This window comes from Oreochromis aureus, linkage group 5 (genome assembly GCF_013358895.1).
Source record: "Oreochromis aureus strain Israel breed Guangdong linkage group 5, ZZ_aureus, whole genome shotgun sequence".
Classification (NCBI taxonomy): domain Eukaryota; kingdom Metazoa; phylum Chordata; class Actinopteri; order Cichliformes; family Cichlidae; genus Oreochromis; species Oreochromis aureus.
Window position 1 is genome coordinate 14,325,991 of NC_052946.1, and position 14,936 is coordinate 14,340,926.

General features: G+C 43.1%; 1 protein-coding gene across 4 annotated transcripts in view; it reads right to left on the reverse strand.

The window, feature by feature from the left end:
• LOC116326539 (plexin-A1) overlaps positions 1 to 12,866 on the reverse strand; it is a 178,155-nt gene extending 165,289 nt beyond the window's left edge. For all 4 annotated transcript variants that reach the window (XM_039612261.1, XM_039612262.1, XM_039612260.1 and 1 more), the window contains exon 1: positions 12,419 to 12,866. The gene's annotated coding sequence lies outside the window, so the exon portion shown is untranslated. The remainder of the gene's footprint in view (positions 1 to 12,418) is intronic.
• Positions 12,867 to 14,936: the final 2,070 nt, after the last annotated feature.

The window sequence follows — 14,936 nt, forward strand, 5'->3', positions numbered from 1 at the left end:
CTGTATAATTAGTCACATAATAAAGTTAATGTGAGCCTACTGACCAGCTCAGCAATCCTCAACTCACTGGAAACAAAAAATAAAATAAAAGTGAAAGACACAAGTGAGCACACTGAAGGGAGACGAGCATTAAAACAGGGCAGGAGTGACGGACGTCCCTTTGAAACATTTAGCTTCACCGGACACCTTGTGGAAAATCGTCATGTCAGGGTGACATGAGAACAGAAGCTGAAGTCAATACTCTTGATTCAATAAAGTTGATCAGGCAATACCCCTGTCAGGACCAGGGGACATTCCTTTCAATCTTTCTTTGTGAATCCACAGTGAACACAACACACAAGATTCTGGCAGGCAAAAGGTTACACTACAGGAAGAGGCTTACTGTATTTTAACGGTATTAAATTTCATGTTGTTAAACTCCTAAAAGAAAAAATATGTTTAGCTTTAATGTATCTTATGTGGACAGCAATGACAGATGTTTACAATAAATGGTGAAACATGAATTAACCGTGCATATCAATACCTGTACCATAAACTTGATACCGGGGCAGTTGAGGGCGTGAGTGTGGGAACGACGCTTAAAGACAGGACACAATCAACACTTCCCCTGCTCCTCCCAACCATCTGTCACTCTCACCCACGGACATTCAGGTGAGAACTGCCTCGTCTTCAAACTGTGTATCTGTGTGAAACGGGGACGCTTGGCAGCAAGAGTGGAAGCCGTTAATTGGAGGAAAACAGGGGTCTCCACTGCTGTTTGGCGTGTACGCAACTCTCCTAACAAACAGGCTGGCTTGCCATTGCGGCATCTTTTTGCCTATCTGCCCTCTACCTACTCCATTCACTAATCTCCTGCCTATAACATCAATCTATCAGGGACAATTATTAGTGAAATGAGACCAGAGGTAAGTGGATGAGAGCTGACCTGTGGCATACAGCAATCAAACCCCAGCCCATCTCTCTCTCTCTCTCTGTAGCTCTCTCATTCTTCCTCTCACCCTCCCTTTCTCTCTCCCTCCAGCTGTGCTCTGAATAGGCCTTTAAATCACCCGGCCCAGGCCCTTTGATTGGTTGACCTCTCTGCATGATTAAACAGCCATTTTCATCACGTCCTCCATAGAAGAGTGACAGAAAGAGAAAGAGGGAGAGAGACAGACGCCGATAAGGGAGGTGAGCGAGCCCAACCAAATGGGATTTTACCACACTGATGATGACAGACATCTGGATCACACGGGGCGGGGGGCGGGCTGGTACTCTACACAGTGATGGCTGGTGTGAATAGCACCTGAAAGTTTAACATATGGCTCCGCTGAATATAGCTGGCACACTAGCTAACCACAAATGACATGACAGACATAATAATGTCTATATGACAATAAACTGCCACAATCACCTTTAAAAAAAAAAAAAAAAAAGAAAATCTAATCTGACATTTTGTAAATACAAATTTTTCTTCATTTAAAAGAGTCAGTTTAACGCTCGTCTGAAAGGACCATACTATAATGTGTGAGATAAGATATCAGAGGGTCAGAGTTACCACTGCTGTGCACAGTGTCCACAATGATTTACTAAAAGCACTGTTCTAACAGTGGGAGAGTTTAATTTCCTCCTCTTCCCTGAAAACAAACCTCTCGTCCGATAAAGTCACCACCCCCTCATAACATCTGTTTGGCTTCCGAATAGAAAAAAAAAAGAGAAAAAAAAGCCGCAAAGCCAGTGTGGCGGGGTGGCACAAGCAACAGCAGCTGTTCCAGTGCTGTGTTCAGACTTTAATTAAAGTTTGAATCAGCTCCTCTCGATTTTTTGCCATCCTTCTTTCCCAGCACTCTCTTCTCTTCCTTGCCCTGCCTTGAATACAAAAGCTGCTCACTGCAGCAATATTATTTAATATTTTTCGATGCGAGCTGTCTTGTTGCTGTTCCGAGTTAGTTAGCGCTGCCAAGTTCCCTCCCTTATTCCTCGGCTGTCTTATTCTTTTCCCTCAGCTCTTTCTGGCCGAGGTGCAGGCTCTGGCGTCGTTTTGTTCAGATTCCTCCTATCCCGCCCTTTCACAAATCTAAACACTTTTATGTTGATGCAGCTACAAGGAGACTGGGAGATGGGCTACTTTTGAAAATGTGTCTGTGCTGTGGCCAAGTTTCACTGCAGCAGTGATTGTTGAGGGGAGAATGAGGTGTGTCTAACTGAAAAAAAAGAAAGAAAAAAAGACTAAAAACAGCTTGTACCTTAAAATGTCTTCATGAGATGTGCGCCAGTGACTAAAAGATGCTCCAACTTGATGATAACTTGGGTTTGGAAAAAGCTACAAATTTCAGACATGTCCATTCTAAATGTAACCACTGGTTTTGGTTATTGGTCATTCCATTGTTTTTGAGCTAACATTTGGTATTGCCTGAAGTGCCAGTTAGACAAATACGATTTGTCATGTGTCAGAGGACACGCATAGCATGTCTGCTGGTGCACCAGAGGCCATGTCAAGCCGATCCCGAGAACCAACTGAGGTCACACTCTGAAAACAATGAAGAGCTGAGCTGATCAACCAGAACAGCCGCATTCCTTCACATGCAATGGAAACCAAGGAAATCTTGGTGAGGCAGAGAGGGAGGACAGTCTCGAGAGAAAAGACTTTGAGTGAAAGGAAGCAACTCCTCCCAGCTCAAGCATATCACTAGGCACAAGCTCCACACCCCATTTCATTTGAAACGCAGTGCTGAGTGGTATCGCTGATGCATTCCTTCGTGTTTGCTGGCTGTTTCGTCACATGCTCTGCCTCATTATCCAGTCCAGAAAATCTAGAAGCCGAAAAAAAAACCCAGACTCACTGAAGCAAAGATGCTCCTCGCTACTCTACGCCTCTTTATGCGGGGGCAGGCAAGGTGCTGACCAATGCGACAACTGCTGGAAGAAGAGGTCAGAGGTGACCAAGCGCAACTGAAGACATCATGGGATAGCAATGTGTTGCTCACATCCAGACCCATCCACATGCCCCTCCCCATAATGCAGTAGCAGCCCAGAGTTTCACCCCAGAATGGGCAGCAACAGAGCACTGGCAATAAAACCTCCATGGCTCTACTCCACCTTCAAAGTAGGGATCACTGTAACATTTGACCTCCCTTTTCCCACCCCTCCTCAAAGTTTGGAGCCCTGCTCCTCCTCCTGCTCTTCTTCTATTTCTGGCTACAACCTGCACCCCACCCCCTTCCTGGCGGTCCGCCATTGTCTGGCCTGGAGCACTTATTCCCAAAGTGCCCCTGTCGGTTTGCTTTTTCTCTGCATGTGGTCGAGGACGGAGAGACAACTTAAAAGAACCCCCAGGATTTGTGCCGTTGTTACATGGAGGCAACACAGGTCTGCTAAAAGAATTGGACTGAGCAGTCACCAGTGTTCTGCACACCATGCTGTCTGTGGTTTTCTCCTTAACAAGGTATGTAAGGTAGAAAAGAGAGGGAAATGAGATTTTATAGTCCTCAAGCACATGGTTCCACTGACAGAAGAGAAGCAAAACAAAGTATTTCTGCAGCATACCGAAAACTTTCCTCTGAAGCTGTTAAATGCAGGAAGGTGATCTAAGGTGCACAATGTGCATCAAGCTTTGAGTACGGCATAGTTCAAAAGTGAAAAAATACTATGCAAAAGAAAAATATTAAAACAACATTTTTCCACTGAGTGAGCTCATAAAATACACGCGTCTCATATCTGCATAACTCTACAGCAGGTGAGCGTCGTATTACGGGGTAACCGTAGTCCCTGTGAAATCAGAAAAGTCCCTTGTACATGTGTCTATAGTCGACATGCTATGCAGTGGCACAATGCCAACATACAATAGAGGCCAGACTCAGTGGGCTACTCATCACTTCTCCCTCTTTAACCCTTTGTGAAGGGTACAAAGAAAGCTGACAAAGAGGCTGTGGAAATAAAAAAAAAAAGGGGTGAAGGAGGAGGAGGTGTAGGATATTCTATGCTGCTTCTGCACCATTTTAAGAGGAGTTTCAGGCTACATTTTTTATCTGACAAGTCAGCTTCACCATAAGCACAGGGACATGAATATCAGGAAACCATTTCTTAGACAGACACATAACATTGTGATTAGGAGTAGTGCTGGGCGATATGGAAAAAATATTTATCACGATATGAATTATTTTATATTACGATAACGATATATATCACGATATACCACCTGATCTGTGGTCATCTGGAAAATATGCAGTCTGTAAACAGCGAGTGGAGAGGGTGCGGTCTTTGTTTTGAGTTACTGTAAAGCATGTCGCAAATCCGGGTGCACGTAAAGCAGCACCATGTTGCAAAACAACAAGACGGAGTTTCTTTGCGAAAAATGTCATTTTTTTATACTTTATTTTCTCTTGCATAAAGTTAAGAGTATGTATAGTGAGAAGACAACACTAATATATTTGCACAGGCTATTTAACCCTTTAAGACCTACCATAGAACCAAGTCCGCCAGAGCTTATCTTTACATTTATTTATTTTGAGTGTCTTCATAGTTTTATTTTTGAGATACACAAATTTTTATATACTACAGGAAAAATGAAAATAAATGCAAATTTGCAAACACACAGCATGTGCATCAAAATAAACTATTTCCAACAGTGTAATTTGACTTCTAAGCATCCCAGAAACGATACAGAAGAACAAAGTCAAACATGACGTTTAAAAACACCATCATAGGCTTTGAAGCTTAAAAAACTACATTTTCCGCGAAAATGACGTCACTTCCGGTTTCGGACAGGTAATGGCGGACATGCGATAGTTCGCGCTGACTTATATTCCAACTAGGAAGTGTTATGAACAGCTGATCGGATCGGCAAAGCCTGTTTCTGGAATATTATGTTTTTGTTGCTGGAAGTGCTTTTTATGCAATTTTTGCAAAGCTATATGTGGAAGGAAACCGTGACCTAGGGCAAGCTAATGGAATAAGATGTAAGCACAACTCCTATGGTTTCATATGCAAAAAAAACATTATTGCGCTACCTTACGTGATTACAGTTCTACAGGGATTTAAAAATAGTTAGGGAAAACGGAGTTTGCCTGCTCTGACCGGTTTTAAAGGGTTAATGATATATTTTATGTAATAATTTGTAAAATTCGGGTTAGAAACGATAGAAACGATAGAAGACAAATGGCACGATAGACACTTTTCTATCATCCACACGATATATATCGTCATATCGCCCAGCACTAATTAGGAGTGTGGAGTAAGTGGCCTGGTTTCAACTACAAACAGGGCTATTTACTGTAAAAGGTTTGCACTTTTATTTATGTTCCAGTTTTCTTTAAAAAAAAATAATACTTCAGTGGTTCTTTTGGAGTGCTGTTTTAACAGAAATCATTTTTCATCTGGGCTAGAGTTTCAAGAGAAGCAATACTGCTTTTAACCATAGCTTAAAAAAATTGAGCTTGTCCCAAAACCTGACAGGTCCCACTTGGCCCTGTTTTAGAAAATTGGCTACTGGGAGTTAAACATGGGGAGGTGAGAAGCTGGGAAGCGCTCCAAAGTGATTTAGGCTAAAGCTACTCAAAACCTACCCTTCTTTTTGCAGCTGAAGTGGGATAGCATAGCGGATTCAAGAAGGCTAACTGCCTTTTCTGTTATGTTGAAAGAGCAAAATGTTTTTTTTCTTTTTTTCTCTGTCCCCATGATTGACTGGTTTTCTGCAAAGAGTCTGCCCTCTCCAAACACACACACAGACAAACACACACACACCAAGCTAGCCAAAAGCACCAGCCGACATCTAATGAGTGCCAAGCACTCAGGGGAAAAAATTACTGGTAAACAAAATGAATAAATGAGCACTTATCTCCATCTGGTAAACACACATGCAGGTGCTGACATCAGAGTGTATGGTTTATGAGGCATAGCGTGCGTGTCCGTGTGTGTCACACAAACCTGAACCAGAACGCAACTAAGGGACTAGAGAGAGGGTACATCTACCTGTGTCCTACATGGATATGCACACATTTCTTCAATGCCCACCACTGCCTCGGGGGCACAGCCACCAAACTGCTGACCTCTGTGGAATGAGTTGTCCTTCCTTCCGCTAACATGGAGGTTACTGCTAGTCCCCAACACAGACACAATAAAGAGCCCAGACAGGCATCTAGCTGATTTACAGGCTAGCCCACAGCCATGTGGCTCTTTTCAAAAGCCTGCCTTCTATTAGTCTTATTTACATGGCTGGGGAGTGCAGACCATTTGAATTATTTAAGATTCCCCTTGGTAAACACAACAGAAACCAGGAGGGGGTGTGTGTGTGTGTGTGTGTGTGTGTGTGTGTGTGTGTGTGTGTGTGAAGCAAGTGGAAGGATGCAAGACAGCAATAAGGACACAGCAGATACTATGACTGAGATGGATGAAAAAGAAGTACGAAATTATGAGTTACTGCACCATTACATTAATCAAAACATTCAATAACTACATGCCAGTGAAAACTCTTCACCATTTCATCTCATTCACCACAGTGGAGAGTAACCTTACATTAAACCTGAGGTCTTTCCACTCTCACGTGCACAAATATGTTAAGATAGCACCCTCTATACAGTGTGCACATCAACGATGCGCTGCTTATCTCAATGCAAATACATGCACAGGCACACACCCACAGTGCACTGCCTCCTCTCTCACACAGTGGTTCTCATTAACAAGCCAAACATGCCTGAAGAGGCAGACAGACTCTAGTGAGCACAGTAAACAACCAGTAGGCTCCCTCATCTAAACTGAGACTATCTCAGCATCCGCAAGACACAATTTCTGCCAGTTATACTGACAGGCTCCAGATAGAAGCCATTCAAAGGTCAGATTTTTGCCCTATAAACTAGGGAAATTGGTTGTTCCTGCTAAGAGTAAATTTAGGAAGGCAGACACTAGGGGTATGTGGGATACCCTCTATGTCTGTGACTTAATTCTCAGTCCTAACACACTGTTCATAAAAGAAAAATAAAAAAAATTGAGATTCACATTAAGTAACAATAACTATGATTCTAGGAAGCCTCACTTTACAGATGCTAATCCAGAAAAACATTAAGTGCAACTCAACCTGTCAGATGCACACCTCATCAATAAAATTAGAAAACAATATAGATGACATGTTTAGGTGATGTCTTGTATTACAGGAAGGAATTTCCAGATCAATACCAGACTCGCTCTCTTTTCATAAGAGAAAAAGCAACAAGAGAAACCTTTTTTCCTTTCCTTTTCTTGGTCCGTCTGCAACAATCAGACCCAAGCTGCCTGTCTGAGTCAGTGTCTGATGGGGGAAGACAGACTGCTGACAAGAGCATTAGCCTGCCAGGTAGGAAGCCTCATATGCTGAGGTTGTGCCCACTAGCTGCAGGTGTAGTGGGATTCTAGACAAGGCCACTAGGTCAGAAGTGGAACGAGCTTAATTCTGCATCGCTGGGTCCTTCGGAATGACTGTAACTCAATCCAAGTAGTGACATGCTGGGGGTCGAGGGTCAAATACAGCCAATGACACTGGTTCGCTTTGGTTGGGATGAGAGTCTTTCCCACAAATGAAATGAGGGATTGTCAATTTGACTTTGTTTGAAAATAAACTCATCGCAGTATTGTCCTCGAGAAATGAGAGTATGCACATAACAGTGAACGACAAAATTTCTTCTTGCCCTACTTAAGTCAGTCTTGTCCCTCTGCCTCGGATTTCAAGCAAACCAACCAACAAGTCTTTGAACAAAAAAGGGGGCCATGTAAACTCTGTTCCCCAACATGCAGCACAGACTAACACTGCAGCTTCTTTCAATTTGCAGCCAGATTAGCAGGACTGTTTTTGATACTGTCAGAACGGCAGAGATTTTTCTATTCCGAGTTGTCTTGAGTGAGTGGCCTTTTCAGTGCCTGCTTCAAAAAGCGTCCCTGTACCCGAGCAGCTGTCACTTTCAGCAGGCACTGAGGAAGACGGAAGCGGGGGAGGGGTCCTTTGAAGAAACGGTTAAAAGTGAGCGATAAAAATAAACTGGGAGAGAGGAGAAAATTAATTATACATAACAGACAGTTCACTTGGATGAGCACGACGGAGAAACTAAAGCTGCCTTCCTCAAAGAAAGAAAAAAGCCATTTTCAGACTGCAGACATTTCTGCTCTGCTCACAGTGGTCATATTGAATTGGCTATACTATAGTAAGGCATGCAACAAGGATTTTGTTTTTTTTTAATGGTCAGAGCATCAAACTGTACAGCCCGAGCCTTCATTTTAAATTCTCCACAGCCACTCACTTTATGCATCCTTTCTAGTTCAGCCACTTTCCCGAGACCAAAATAAAGCTGTCAGACCTGATCAGCCCCCCCCTCCAACACCCCCTAACACACACATACACACACACTTCTTCTTTTTTTTTCTTTTTGCAAAAAATTTGATGAAGCTTGCAGATAGCTCAGTCTACCTTTAAATTTGCCTCTGATTGGCACTGATGAGGGTTTATGCTGCTGGCTCACCTGCAAACTCACCTCTTGATATGATTCGTAATGCACCAGCACTTTGTAGTTCAACACCGCCCACTGACTCTCAATCCCAGCTTCTTATTTGGGCCAAATGGAGGTCATTCCTATTTGAGCAGTCAGTCAAGACAGGCCCGCCAGGTATTGGCGAGTGAATTTATTTCATATTAAGGCTTGTCGGCTGGATAGGTGTTAGCACCATGAGAGCTGTGTGTGTGTGTGTGTGTATATATATACACAACATGGCCTTCGGGTAGAGCCCTGCTGCTGGACCCTCTTTCGTGCTTTTTAATATTGCTGCTGCTGAGTGGCTCCTCACCTCAGGGCATCACAGAAACCCTGGAGAGCCTAAGTAAAATACTAATGGAAAGACAGGAAGGGAAAGCCTCAGAAAGAGATAGGGAGGTGACCGACGGAGAGGCTGGGCAGGACGTGACGGAAGCAAAGAAGGAAGGAAAGATCAAGACATGCAACGAATTTAATAAATAAATAAATAAACACTAGTTTAACAGAACCCAGCAGGCAACATACCTCTCTGCCTAACCTCTTTAGCAAGACTGACACAAATGAAAACTCATGTAATAAAAACATGCCATCTCCAACGGCTGTGATATGAAAACAGATATTGCATTACAACATCACTGAGCCAAAAAAGCCCTCAGTCACACATGGGGGGGGGGGCAGAGTTAACACTACTGTGTATGTGACACTCTCTAACATAACCACTGTTTCAGTTCAAGAGGGGATCCCGTTTCAGTTAGTAGTAAATGCTTCTTCACTGAGCCAAAGGGGCATCAATGGACAGGCACTGGCAAACAATGAAGACTAGTCATCTCGTAAATGAAACATAGTGAAGAGCCAGTTGTGAAACAGACAGAGAAGCCTGGCCTGGCCTGCTAGTGCACGGTCTCTCTCTAGGAGGAGGGAGAGGGAGACCAGAGGAGAGGAGAATCGGCATGCAACCTGACAAGGTGTAACTTTGCTGGAAAGGAGGGAAAGTGTTCGATTTGGGGGGTGTCGGTGGCAAGAATGGACTAGGAAAGAAAGTCTGAGTGGCAGCATGAGGCTAGAGCCAGGAAGAGCAGCAGAAAAGTGGAGGCCGAGAGGAGGAAATGCCTAAAAGTTGAGGATGTTACACTGGTCAAACATTGAGGAACACCGGAAAAGGACCTGGATTCTGCAGTGTAGCAACACACACACTACAAACTGTGAGTGCAAACACAGTGCATATATCTGCCCACTGCATGAAAGCCATGAATCACAGTGCAGCGTACCCTCAAGAATACAGTTACACTGTGGAAGTCCTTTCCCATATATAAACAATTTCCTTAACCCAGTGAAGTAGTTTTTCACTCCAGCTGAGAAAGTCCCATGTGTGTCTGCAGGAATTTATTTCAAATCCTTGTTTTTATTTCCTTTTCTAAAATCCTCCATCAATATAAGCAGTAAAGCAAAAATATATCAAGCTCAGTCTTACAGCATGCTGAGATGCAATTCAGTCCTCACCCCTCTGTTTCGTCATCCATCTACAATCTAATTAGACCTTAAATATGCCGCTCACTGAAACGTCCGGAGGAATGCGATGTGGGGGGAGCCACACAAAGGCCGGACCAGAGGGGTGCAAAGAGCACATGTCAGCTCGAATTCCAAAGTTTGGACATCACAGATTTACCCTTCACAGCGGCAAACGGCAGCAGGCAGCCTGGACAGGGCAGACTTTGAAAACTCATGACACCGCTGCTCTATTGTGGGGCAGATCTGTATCATAATTAGGGAAGATTGAGGCAAATTGCTTGTAATTTTCTGGCTGGGTTGCCAGCTTTCATGTTAATGCCGTACAAGATGACATTTGGACTAGTGGGAACTTTTTGAAACAACAAAGAAACAATCACATAGGTGAGATCCTCCCATTTCTCATAGATTAGGGTCAAAACAGGCAGTTGTTTGGGCATGTCTAAACATGCACACGTGTAATCATGAGCCTATTATTATATCCGTAATCACTTGAAGATTTTTTTTTTGTCACTAAGAGAACTACACTGAGCATTTTGTCATTTCAAGCCCCGTCGCTGCTAAATAAGAAAAAGGTCATTGTTTGCACAAAAAAAGTCAATGATGCCTTTGGTTACATTACTGCCATTCCTCTCTGTCAGTCACACGCTGGTGTGAATAATGCCAATTTTGATTTTGACATGTTCAGTATGCTTGTGTTGTGCGGCTGGTGAGATGTCCCTGGTCCTGTGGTTAAGTGATTTAAAGCCTTGTGTCTAGGCACCACCTCTTAAACAAACACTCATGTCATGGTTGAAATCCCACAGTATTTACATGTGAATGCATGTCATTTCATTGAACTGTCAATAACAAACTGTTGCTTCGCTGATCTCAGGCCAAACAGGGTCACGTCACCTCTAATACAGAATTATGCCAGGGGGTGCTCAAGGGGTGCCACATGTAGTAAAATCCTCCGACCGGGTGCCACGATGTGCAGATGATACACCCACGCACAAATATTTAAGAAACACAGATGTGACTTTTCTCATTAAGCCCCAGTCTTGCACTCCACCACCCCGAAAAAAAGGTTAAAATTATCTCTAAGCCTTTACTCGTCTAATATGATTCATGAATGCATGTTTAAAACGGGCTCCAAATGAATTCACGCTGCGTGCGGGGGTCGGGGTGTGTAGACTAATTTGGTTAACCAGGATTTGATTAAAAAATAGAACTGAGGAGAATCCGATAGAGCAATGAGAGCATTTTCAATAGCTGACAACCGATGCGCACTCAAACACACCCACAGACAGCCCTCACCACTCCATCCCTGCTCAGAAGAGAGGAATTCAATTGCCGTCGAATAACAAAGCTCGCAAATTGCCTCAAACTGGTTTGCAGATTAATGGCCCCATCACATCACGCCGACATACAATTTCTAATTATTTCAAAGCTAATATGGGAATCGATTTATTTATTTGTTTATTTATTTATTTTTTAGAAGGGGGGGGGTACTACCTTCGTCCCTTGAGAAATCTAACACAACTCCTCCCTTAGGTCCATTTAAGAAAGCCGGGGCAGTCAAATAACCATAAACATGCAAAAATAAACAAATAAAATCTAAAAAATAATAATAATGAAATGTTTAAGGCCAGGCAGACTCTTCTAGACTTCCCCCGATTATTTACCCAGGCGACAGTGAGTGTCAGCTCCTTGAATACCTGTAATTATGTATGGTGGTGGCATTCCTCCTCCGAGGCAATGCAACCGCCCTGCGCACTGAGCCAGATTAGGCTGCGAGCTGGTCCGTGTCGCCCGGTGCCGGTAGTTGGCTTTTCCCCCCTGCTCCTTTTCCCATTCTCCCAAAAACTCTTATTTTTAATTCAACAGCCGTGCTTCAAGCAGAGAAAAACTCAACACACTGCACCAAAACCCGCGGATAAAAAAAAACCCGCAACCATCCCCTTTTTCCCTCAAAGCACCAGGTGTTCAGCGCGAGGTAATTAAAGAGAAAAAAATGCTCGCAGTAATTGAGTTAGCTAAAGCGTCGCGCGAGCTCAAAATATCCGCAGTTTTAACAGTTTGAGTGTGTCTGTGTGTGCGCTTCTGTGTTTCCAATCCGGCTGGTGGTCACACCGGGGCGCACATTCAACACAGAAACGCAAGCCTCCACACACCAGCACACACCTAAATAAGTAGATATCTCTCTACAGGTCCTCCGTCCGCACGGCTTTCCACGGCTGCCTTTGGTCGGAGCCACAAGCCTCCACCTTTCTCCCCGGCAAACTCGTGGAGAAACCACACGGCACGAGCTGGGAAGACGTTGGGAAAAGAGACGAAACACAACCCCAAACTCACCACACGGCGTCAATACAGAAGGGGGCAAATGTAAGCGCAATATTTCCACCAAAAACTGCTCCTTCCACGCGAAAAGAGCCCTGCTCCAGAGTTTTCGCGGTACTTACGGGTTCAAGTGATCCTTCGGGTAGATATCCTCGCCATGGTTTTAAATTCCAAAACTTGGGGACATTTCCACACTGGTCACAGAGCGGATCTGCTCTCTCTCCGGCAGCTCCCTGCGTGTGAATGGAGCGGAGAGAAGAGGAATGCAGCTCCGGCTCCAGGAGTAGGACGGAGGACGGAGGGAGGGAGGAGGCGCTCTGCCGCCGCTGTCCCTGCCGATGCTGCAGTACCCAAACAAACCCATAGAGGGCTTCCACTGCTTTATAATGTGAAGGCTGGGGAGACCTTTACATTACATTCATAATTTGGCCAATCTCAGCTTCCACGCGTGCAAAACTATTTTTTTCACGTTTTTAATTGAATTGTAATTATGTACAATTATGTTCGTACACTGTTAATTATTTGGCTTTCTGTATTTCCTCCTTCTCAGTTGTAGGTAATTAGGTAGTGGCAGGCTCTGTAAATGAATATTTATATCTACTTAATAAAAATGTAAAAAGAAATGCTATACTGTTTTTATATTTTGCTTCCAAGGAGTCAGAGTTTCTTGTAATGTTTTTAAAGCAGTCTTGAGCAAGGTCTTTCAAAGTTGTTCTTTGGAAGTTGGCTGCAGTTCTTGTATATGACCATTTTCAGAGAATTTTGTTTGTTTTTTTAAGTCACTTAACACTGACCTATGAATCATTCAAGCATAAGAAAAGACCATAACTCAAGGGATGAGCAAGTCTTGTAACTACACATAGCAGACAACTTAGCAAAGCAGCAATTTTAAATTGTGTCTTTAGGCACTTTGTTACTAGCAGCCTGTCACAAAAGCATGTAATTTGTTCCCATTTCTTTAGTCGATTATATGAAAAATACCAAAGATAACACAGTTTGACAGGCATAAAATAGTATTTTTGCACCAACAAGGTGATTCTCATAGAGTTATTAGCTGAAAACTTGGCACATCTCAGCATGGTGCGTAGCATGTCCTTTAAAAAACTGACAAACCTGGACAAGTGGAGGACAAAAGAAGAAGTGGCTGACCTAAAAAGCTATTTACAGCAGATGATGGTATCTGAAAGTCATGTTCTTGAGAAACAAAATTACAAAATCCAAAAAAGATCTCACACAGGACCTGAAAGATGCAGCTGGACCTTCAATTTTTCTATGTACTGTTTTCTGAAGCCTCATCAGAAATAGTCTCAGTGGAAAGGTGGCTGCCAAGAAGCTATTCTTAAGGAAGAGAAATGGGGAAATTACACAGGAACTGCACTGAAAGTCAGTGGCAACAGGTCTGATGGAGTGCTGAATTACATTTTTTGGTTCAAATGATCATCAGTATATATGGAGAAGGTTCAGCATGGATCAAGACATAAGGAAATGACAAAAAAGCTCTTCTGAGAAAGTTTGTGCTATATTTAAGAATAAATGTTGACTTTCAAGCTCATGCAAACTGTTAAAAACTCAGTTTTCACCCTATATACTTTATTTCCATGTAAGTTTCAGTGAATCCTGCACCGATTCCCCATTTTCTTGGTAAAATATAAAGAAATGACTTTAGTTCAATTTAATTATATTTAATTAACATAAAATAAAGACAACAAGAAAATCTGGAGCCCACTTAAAATATAATTATGGGCATTGTTACTGTCAACTACCACTCGAGCCATCACAACTAATCACAGTTATGAAAGTCATTTTTATCACAGTTATTATTACCTTCATAAATATGTTTCACAGGGGAAAAACCCAGGCAGTACTGTGTGGGAACAAGATAGTGGTGATGACAGGAGTGGACAGAGTGACAACAAATATTTGCAAGACAACCAATTGACATTAAAGCCCTGACAGGCACAGTTTATCCTGTTGCAAGACATTGCATACCTGCAGGTTGTGAGCAGAAAATCTAAATTTACAGTGAATGGTGTTCAAATTAGAAGTTGCCCGGGAGATGATCGAGGACAGATTTTAGTTGTGAGCTCCACAAAACAAGGCAGACTTCTAATTAAATGAGGAGGCCCGAAGCCTGCCTGTCATGTCCCATCAGCTGACACATTTGCACAGCCTTACTTAGACTCAGTGTCACTTTGATGACAGATTTTCAATACAAACTGCCCCTGTAAGCCTATACCCCAACCAACTTTTAATTCTTCCTCTTCTCCTATGATATTGAACTTCACAATGGCGAAAGCGACCTTCAGAGCCTTATTTCAATATTCCTCGAAGAGCGGGTGAATATTAGGAGCTTAGGAAAGTCATGTTTTTGGGCCCTTTTCCATGATGTCTGTGCAGCAAGGAAGCTTTTGGGATAACTGAGTTATTCAAACAGGCAGCTCAGGTTACCAATTGCACTCAGGAGAGCAGAGACCAAGATCTGGCACTAACCACACCACCTGGCCTCACGAGCTGTGTGTGTATCTAAGTGTGAGAGGGTGAGAACGAGTGTTTCACAGAGGCGGATGCAATGTGTGTTTTTGATTAAAAACAACACAGACGTGTGGATGCCTGCACGTTAGAATAGGAGAGTAGCTGAGT